We start from the raw sequence: 10,472 nt of genomic DNA, 5'->3' as shown, positions 1-10,472 counted from the left end.
CGCCCCCGCCTCTCCTCTCGCGGAGTCTGTCAGTATCATAACACATCATCTCTGGTTGGATATGACGCAAATTGTAAGTAACACGTGAGCTGTCAAGAGCGCTGTGTCTCCGCGGGACAAATAAGTTCAGTGTTGGGCTGAATTAATCAGTGTTGACAAGAGGAGAACTCCCTTGGCTGTTTCCAGTCACGACGCATTGTTTGCCTCACCTCCTAATTGCTCTTGCTCGTGTAATTAACTAATTGCAGCCCATTTTGATTTTGGAAATGACCGTTTAATTAAGTGCAATGAAAAGCAGTGTCGTCGGCATCTGTGGCAGAAGTTCATGGTGATGACACGGCACACTGGGACCCATCATCTGAGATAAGTAAGGGAGACAAAAATGATCTCGACATAACTCTTATATAATCCCTTCAGGAGACTATCAGCAGCCATTACTATTGATGAGATCTGCTGCTTGGAGCAATTCAGAAGAAAACTTGATGATTTCTGCGTACAAAGGAAGCTCTGCACTGTACTAATCGCTTGTGTTATTTATAATTAAAAGAACATTAAGGCCTTTTAAGTATTTAACGTTCATATCCAAATGTAACTGTTACCGTTTCCCATCTTTGTTTGAATGATAAAAGTGAAGATGACCCCGCAGCCACCCTAGATGCTACCAACTCTCTTCATTCAGTTGTGCCTGCTGACTTTACATTGTTTGCAGTGGATACCACCTGTTTGCAGAAAAGACATTAAAGCTCAAAATGAAAGGTAATATCCAATGACCTTTTCGATGGGACCTATCTGCATTATTCAAGCTGGGGCGCACACCAGGTTTGACGTGGAATCGGCTAAACGATGCACCCAAGCCATGTTTTATTCATCCCGCTGCTTCATGAGCTGCAACGAGCCAAAGACAAATGTTGTGGGTTTTTATTGAAACTGAGGCGAAACCACAGTAAAATTATAATGGTAGGAATTTTAAATTAACTGTCCGCACTGAACTATTTAGCAAGTTAAGACCACTTATCCCTAAAATTTTACTAAAGTTTGGCAAAATGCAGAAAACACACACATACATGCATATCTGTGAAGATTGAGATCATGGAACCGTTTTACCTCTTATCAAGACACTTCCTAAATTCTGAAGTACTGAAGGTACACAAGTCTGCCTGTGCACACATGTAGTCCTGATGACACATACACAAAGTATTTGTATAAACAGCAATGACCCCTCCGTGGACTTTGTTACAGCTGGACTGTGACATGTTTGTTGCAGGTTTTGTAGAAGGACCATGTTTTTTAATCAGTTTCCTCCTTTTGTTTGTGTCTCTTGTTGTATTTTACCACTTCCAGGTGTGACTTTACTGCATCTGTTTACCTTTGGAGAACATACCGTACCTCTGAGTATATTTAGCCAAGCACCTGGTTCATGTCTAAAGCACTTGAACAATGGCCAGTGTCAGGCCAGCTAGCTTGTAACTGAGGTCTGTCCACAATCATGATGAAACTAAATGTGTGTTGGGATATTTTGTGGGACACGGGGAAAATTTTGTTTTGAGCCCAGTAACTTTCATCCCCCCTGCTAAAAATATTGGCCAATTTTTCCTCAGTAATTTTTCTTTCATCCCAAATAACAACAAATCTAAACTAAAAACCAACTACAGGCTAGAGTTAGATATATATTATGTAAGGTTATAATGTATGGATTACAAAAACAATATACCAGCATTTATATCAGCCAACCGCTCTGCTGTGTAAATATTGGCCATGAACCACTGTCAAAAATCTGTACAAAATGAAGTCTGTCAAAGCTTTTTTATATAAAGCCATAGAATGTTAAGTAATCGAAAGTTGGCATATTGCTGTCATATATTTCGTTTGCTAAAGTATTCACTCTTTGCAGTGGCACTCCAAATTGTAGTTATGTGTTTTCTGTTTGCTTTAATTATCCTTGAGATGTGTCTAGAGCTTGAAAAGAGTCCACCAGTGGCAAACTGAATAAATTAGACTAGGTTTAGAAAGGCAAGCACATGCAAACACCTGTGCCCAGGTATAGATCAGGGCAGAGTTATAAAACCATCTCGAAAGCTTTGAGTATTTCCAGGACTCAATAATTGTGAAACAGAGGAAGGTTGGAATCACTGCTATCAACAATAGCCATTTGGCCAAATTGAATAAACTGGCAACAAGGGCCTTGGTCAGGAACGTGATCAAGAGCCTAATGGATATTCTAACAGGGCCTCAGAAGTCCTCAGTAGAGATGTGACAACCAGGCAGAAGGACGACCATCTCAGCCCTCAGTACAAGACAGTATGGTGGAGTAGCTGGAGGGAAGCCCCTTTGACAAAAAGACACATGACAACCAGGTTGGAGTGTGGCAAAACGCATTTGGAAGACATAAATGTAACCCTTTAACCCCATTACCTAACTAATACCATCCCTATCAGGGATTGTGGTCGCAGCTTCATGACATGCGGGCAGGATGGAGGATTCTCCGGAGGCGGGACAGGCTAGTGTGGTCAGAATCGAGGGACGGATGAATGCAAGCTATTACAATAACCAGATGCATAAAACCAAATTGTAGTGGCTTTGGGGCATGTCTCTGTCTGTCCTTGCATGGCCCAGCACAACTCCAGGACTTAAAGAACATGTGTGGAGAGACATGAAGATGGCAATCCAGACACATCCTATCCGATCTGACAGAGCTTGTGAGGATCTGCCGGGAAGAATAGGATAAACTGCTCAAATCCAGGTGTCAAGGGTTTGGACACTTCCCAAGAAGACTCAAAGCTGTACCAGCTGCCCGAAGCGCCTCTATGTCTGAAATAAGTCTGGATAATTGGGATTTCAGATTTTGATAAAAGTGCAAACAGTTCTGAAAAGCATGTTTTTTAATAAATGTGCAAAAACATCTGATAACAGAGTGAAGGGGTCTGAATATTTTGTGAAGCCTCTGTATTTATGACTGACCTCTGATCTCATCTTTCATCACTCACTGCAGTAACACTCCTCCGACTGAGTGTCGAGTCAAAGTCTGTGTGTGTTCATATGGAGAAATCTCATAAACAGCTAGTTCAAAAGAGAAGTCAAATTCTTTCGAAATGAATTCCGTGCCTTGATCGCAATTGCGTCATATTGGAAGGAATGTTCAGGCCCAAAGAAGACACAGAACATTCTAATACAATGCGAAAAGACAATATCTTCTTACATATGAAATCTGTACAGGACTGTCACCACATGACAAAGAGGTTCCCTGTTCGAATCCCAGTTTTCAGGTGTCTTTTCTGTGTGGAGTTTGCATTATCTTCGCATGTTTACATGTTTTTTCTTTGGGGACTCTGGCTGCACAGCCCAAAAACCTGCAGATTGAGGTGAGGTTAATTGGAGACTCTGTGTATGTGAGTGTGAATGCTTGTTTGTCTCTGTAAGTCGGGCCTGTGATTCACTGTTGACCTGCTGGGTGTGACCAGCCTCTGGCCCAATACCAGCTGGGATTGTTTCCAGCTCTCCCAGCTATCCACAAAGGGTGGGTGGGTTAAGTTAGTAAGTAAGTAAATAAGTGACAGAGGGTGAGCAAGATGGATGGATGAGCTATTAAGGGTTGTGGACTTACCAACAACAACACATGTTGTATCCAAGTCATTTCAGCCAACTCTTCAGTACATATTCAGTACAAACATAAGATCATCTTTTATTAGTCCCACAATGGGGCACCAGTAAGTAAGAAGTAACATGCAAAGTGTAAGGATAATAATACTTAAGTGTAAGGAATATAAACAATATTGAACATTTGAATAGAATAGAAACTAATATATACAGTGTAAAACGGGAAAGAACACCGCAGGCGTGATGCACTTGGTGTCCATAGTGCATGAAGAGAGTTGGATGAGTACAAAAGTTTAATATTGCTTCATAGAGTTAAGGTCGACTTTGAAAATAGATTATAGCCTCTGCATCTTTTTCTGCTATAATCCTAAACCCCTCAGAATCTTCACTTTTACAGTTTATTACCTGGCAGAGACATTTATTATGACACCACAGGTAACTGGCGCAGTGTGCATTGTATAAAGCACTTTGTCATGAACAGGCAGATGCTGTTATCTCCATCAGTGAATCAGTCAGAGGAATTGATATGCATTCTACTGTGACTAGCTGCTTATTGTTCTACTGTGAAACTGCCTCCAGGGCCCACGTGGTCTCTGTCTGCTCCATGTCGCTCCCGACTGTCTATGGAACATCTAATGATTTTCATCTCAGTTGCCTGGTTCTGTTCGTCTTTAAGCTCGTCTCCGAGGGGCCCAGCAATGTAACCTTAGCCCATATCCCTCCTGTCAGTCATTGGCTATGACCCATCCATCATCCGGGGTATAATTACTCTGTACAGCTACCCCTCCGCCTGTCACTGGAACTTTCAAAGGCTGCGTTCAGAACGAGGGCAAGCCCCACAAACGTCTATTCTCAGACTCTCTGCAGAAGCGATTAGTGCTGGAGACACGCAGGGCGACCTCATCAGTGACAGAATTAAGACCTCAGACACTGTTTGAGGTGTATCAGCTCCAAGCTGTGGGCAGGCAGCTCTATTAACATTTTTATTGTATTTTTTTGTTTCATCCGCAAACTATGTCGCTGTGTAATCTTGTTTTTAGTCAGTTAAGTAATTTACCACATTACATCACAGGAAAATGGTAGGACAGTGGGACGGAAAGAAGTAAGTTATAAATAGAAAGGTAAAGAGACAGAGAGGAGGAGGGAGGGACAGAGAGACAGTTTTGGCTGAGGGTTTTTTTCACTTGAAGACCGCCATGCTGTGACCATATGCTAGTCCAGGTGGACTTGGTATCCAGGCAACTGTATCAAAGCAGCGGGGGCATTCGCGATTGAATCCAGAGGACTTTTCAAACAGAGGAGACAGAGAGAACAATGCAGCTATCATCTGTCGGCAGGTAAGATCACCTGGCCTCGCTGAGCTCAACTCTCCCTCTGGCAACTCCACAGGGAGCTCATTGAGGTTCTATCACGTCACAGGAAGACACTCGCACAAGGTGTCTGGGAGGAAACACTGGCATGTTTGTTTCATTTTGATTTTCAGCAGGAGAGAGAGTGTCCTTGAGAGTGCTCAATACAAATGAGGAGAAATTAAAAACAGAAAGAAAGAGTCATGCACAGTGGACGATCTCTCAGCTGTTACTGGTTTTAGATCAACTGCATTTTTGTCTGGTTACAAAGTTAAATCCGTGTCTGAAGGAGACTGGTTGAATAACTAATAAAATCACCAGGGAAGCATCAGTCTTATCCTTTTTACATAAATTTGACATTGAACATCACAAAATAGTCTCTTAACCTTTTTTCTTCATTCATTGCATTTAAATTGTTCCAAAAATCTGTAAAGAAATTAAAAAAAATGCAAAGAGCAATACATTTTTTGGATCAATACTCGTAACAAAGGTACATGTCTTTTCAAAGGGCATGTTAAGGTCAAGCATGAGTCATCTCACGAGGGCGTATGCTGCATGCACAGAAACGAGCTAAAATATAACAGGGAAAGTATCTGTAAGTAACTATAAGCCTTCCTAATACCTGCCTCCCAACACCTGCCATCATTACCCTCCATTCAGTATATGTGTATTACTGTGTGTTTTACCCTTCAAATTAGCTGTGACATTAGACCACCTACATTATTTATTCATTCATTCATTTTCATTTATTTCGTGTAAATATAAATGTATGTAAATAAAAATATTTATACAATCAAGTAAAAAAAATATACAGAAAAAAGGATTATTTACAAACAGTGATTAAGGGAATAAAAAAATGTATCACACCTAATAATTTAATCTACATATTCGAAAAAAAAAAGTGAGAAGAAGTAGAGATTTATTTAATCTCACCCCTTCTCCATAAGTCATTAATTAATAATTATCTCATACTTTAGAGTCACAATATGATTGTTTTACATAAATTATTATTATTATTACTATTATTATTGTTATTAGTAATAGTATTGTTATTAATATATTAAATTAACTGGTGGTGCTCATTTCATTCATAACATCATTACAGTACATGTATAAATATCACTCTTACCATTTTCATTACAACCAGTCGGACAGAGCTTAAATATGATGGTTACACAACCGCTCCTGGTCTCTCTCCTCTCCCCTGATCCCCCTCTCTCCTGTCTCTCTTGTCTCTCCCGTCCTTTCAACCCACCTCTCCTCTTTTCCACATCTTTTGTCTCCACTAACCCCAACCGGTCGAGGCAGATGGACGCTCACATTGGGTTTCTCTACAATTCACTTTGTAAAGTGCTTTGAGATATTCTCTAGAGCGAAGTGGCACAGGACAAAGAGAGAACTTAAAACTCTGTAACCGTCACTGAAGAAAATACATAATCATCTCAGTCAATTTTCAAAATTGTTTCAGGGAAACGTATTAAATGAGTCACTTGTTTTGATGGATATTTTTATGGCTGTAACTGTGCCTCAGTGCTCAATGATTATACATACATCATCAATTATAAAGTCCACATTGTATACAGCTGTCAATCCACTTCTTTAAAATAGATTTTTTTAGTTGTCTCTATTACTGCATACTTGACAAATGTATATTGTAATTTAAAAGGCTCCTGAATTAATTCTTCACTTTCCAAACATTCAACATATATATTGACTTGATTTATTCAACAATAACCCTGTTGAAAACAACAACTGCTCTGTGACGATACCACAGGACCATCAATGTCTTCCATCCTTCTTCGATATTTTGTTTAGCGACTTTTATTGGTTTTCCACTAAATCCACTGTACCTGTGTTTACAGCATAGGATATTGAAAACAAAATATGATGAAGTATAGGACAGTGGCATTGATTAAATTATTACAATTATAAGAGGTACTCCAGTAATCTCACCATCCCTTCCTCCCCTTCTTGGTTATTTTTAAATAAAGTGGACAGGCTCCATTGCTTAAATACATTGTAAAAGCAGAATATAAATAAATGTTTATGTACTCCACTATAACATGCCACCTCAGTATAGAAGAGCAGTGTTGTACCAGCTGTTGTGTGGTGACCTTCCCAGCAAAAAGGAATGAATTCATAATTTGGTTTGCACTCGGCTTATTTATTGATTATTTGTATTATTCTCTTACTCGGATAGAATTGGTTCTCCGAAGGAAAAAGGCTGGTTAGGGGAAGATGGAAGAAATAAATGGGCCTAATTGTGCTGATGAGCGAAACAACAAAAATGCCCAACAAGCACCATTTTACTGGCAAATGGCGATATTGTCAGCCCGTCGTTCCACAAAGACACAAAAGGCAATTTGCTGTGAGCAATATGCTAAATGCTAAACGTACCTGACTCCACTAGAATCCTGTGTACCTGTGTGTTCAGCAAAAACACTATCAGTACAACCACCATTATATTCTTTTTTATAATCATCATATTAGAATGGCTCATTTTGTTTAACTCAATCCATGTGACTCTGCGGCGAGCGGCTCGCTTGTTAATGCTGTGTCTAAACTAGAGAATGAAGGATTGACATTGAACATTTTGGAGCATTTTGGGGCTCTCTGGAATGCAGCCCAGACAACAGTAATGCCAAGATTTGAGCATTATAGCTCTCAGACAGGGAAAGCCAAACATGAAACCCCTGCTGTGGGGGGGTCTTCCATACGTTGGTAAAAAAAATGCAACCACAGTGATTTAGGAGGTATGTTGGAAAAATATAAAAATTATAATTGTGGAGGGTACTTGATCTTAAGAGTTTGCTTGTTAGCTGCTTACATTAATCAAATATGGCACTATTTATAGCACAAAGACGGGGTTAAGAGCAGCTTGTGTAATTTGTCCGCTTAAATCTCATTGATGATCTCATTATGCTGGCTTTGCGTGTGCATGTGGATACAATTGTTCTTTGCAAAAGTCACAGTATAAAAGTTGTTTTGATGTTATTACGAGACAGAAATGCAGAGGTACAATATGTTTGTTTTAAATTAGCCCACTGCCAACACAAGCAGCCGAGTGCAAGTGTCCTTCTGAACAGGAGAGAAAACATCAAACACCAACCTGCTGCCGTTTCATGGTTTTCATCCTTTGCTTTAAATGTAAAATAAACACAAAATCAGTACAAAATCTGCAGACTAGCGAGGGCGAGCATTTCTCGTCATTTTCTCACTACGGTGAGGCCAGAATCCCAATCTGTCTCTAATCTTCCACAGTCAGGGGCGAGCTAATAGGGGGGAAAGGAAGCCGGTGTAGGCAGCTGTGTCAGCCGCCGAGTCTAACACGCTAACGCCCCGAATCCGCCGCTCTTTTTCATGGAACTTATTTGAGGTGAAATGGAGAAAGATCAAAATGTGGATGGTGCATAGTGCTGGGCCCGGGTATAATGACTTACAGGTGGGGTTTGAATTCCCCTGTGCTGTGGCCCACAGCTCCAGATGAGCCTGAGTGCTTTCACAGGCAGCTCCAGCCCCTGTCTGATTTCAGAATACTTTTCCATTTCAATTGAGCCGCCGCTGCTGCTGTTGACATCGACACAATACATCTGAAGATGCAAAAACATGTGTCTGCATGTTGGATGGGGGGACTGGAGTCTACAACAATGGATGGTCTGTTTTTTGGTTTCTACCTTCTCCTTTAATCTTTGCTCATTACCATCATGGCACATTGCTCCGAATAAATCAAATACAAAACTACTAGTAGAGCATTTACCTCCACGAAGGCCCAACAGTTCCCTTGCAGCCACATTTAAATTCACTAGATCTGGATTTTTATTTTTGATCTGCACCAAACTAGAAAGATTTTTTTCATCAAGATCCATGAAATCTACAAAAATGTTGAAAATGTTGTAAATCCAACCCCCAGATACGGATCAACGAAAAAACTGTGAAAACAGCCTCTCTCCTTTAATAGTAAAGAAAGTGAAAACATTTTAATGCGTTCTTCCTTGCGTCAATCCAGAGCCCTGAAATTGTATGGATAACGGATGAGTATTTTTTGCGTAATTGTGCTAACAGACTAACTTTCAAACAAACTTACTGACAAACTTACTGGCAAACTCTGGTGGAGGGAATTAGGGAGTGGTCTGAAGAGTGTGGACATGTGTGTCATGTTGGATGCGGTTACTTGTTCATCTGTGAGATATGAGCTTCAAAGGTCTTAAAGGTGAATACTTCAATGGTCCTGCAGGGTCACTATATTCCTGAGGGAGCACCAGGAAACATGAGAAACAAGTGAAGGAGGAGGAGGAGGTGGAGAAGAAGAAGAGCGCAGCAGACAGACATAACGAGAGCATGCGAGAAGGCACTGACCACAGGCTATGGACGCTTGAACCTTGTGGTAAACTTGGGAAATGAGGTTGCCATTCCTCTCAATTTTCCCTTCAACGAAAAACCACAGCTCATATGGTAGAGATTGATCCCAGATCAAAGTGAATAGCCAATTAGACACAGTCATCCATTTCATTTGTGAGCTCCCTAAGATCACAGAAATATGTTGTACAGGAAACACTTAGGTGACATTCGCAGGTGCAAATTCTAAATGCTAAACATTTGTTCCCTTTGAAAGATAAAGCTATGGCTCGAGCTGGGATTTCAATGCCGGCATACGACTCATTTTAATGGATGTTATTACCATACAGGCATCATAGTCCATTTTTTTTAAGTCTAGACGTCGGAGGGTGTAATTTTAAAGTCATTTAAAGTAATTTAGACCAAAATAAGTCGATCCCACTATTCACTCTGGTTTGTCCCCCAGGACACCCAAGAACTTTGAACTCTCGTAGACCCCGGTGCGTATGCATGTTAGTTCATGACAGGGAAACTCTATATGGACGTGTTTGAGTACACTGATACACTGAGAGGGGAGCCAGGTTCAGCTCACAGTGTGCTAAGGTAAAGAAGAAGTCACCATTAACAAGATAATGGACAAGGCACACAGGAGTCACACACACACACACACACACACACACACACACACACACACACACACACACACACACACACACACACACACACACACACACACACACACACACACACACACACACACACAAATCAACAGTATATCAGAAACATAGTTAGACATTTAAATTGAAATAAATTACAGTGAACGCATTATTGGAATTATTACTAATTGTACTACTTTACTAATTAAACACACTGACTTACACTCTATTATAACATTGAGAAATATGATGATGCATATTGTAAATTATATACATTTTGGCAATCTCCATGTCTTTTATTTTTAGGTGTAGCCGTCAGTTTAGCCTGTCTGGGTATATTAGGAATTTGTTAATGTGGTAAACAATGAGTGCTTCGTGGCGATATTTACTTTTTTGTATTGAGGTTCTTCCCATTTGGTTTTTCATTCATAAATACATCTAAATTGAATAAATAGTCATATTTTATATTTATATTTCATAGAAAATATTTACAATACTGATACTGATACCACCAAAAACATTTATTGTGACTTAAGTC

This window comes from Hippoglossus stenolepis, chromosome 9, assembly GCF_022539355.2.
Source record: "Hippoglossus stenolepis isolate QCI-W04-F060 chromosome 9, HSTE1.2, whole genome shotgun sequence".
Taxonomy (NCBI): Eukaryota; Metazoa; Chordata; class Actinopteri; order Pleuronectiformes; family Pleuronectidae; genus Hippoglossus; species Hippoglossus stenolepis.
This window is presented reverse-complemented; position numbering follows the sequence as displayed.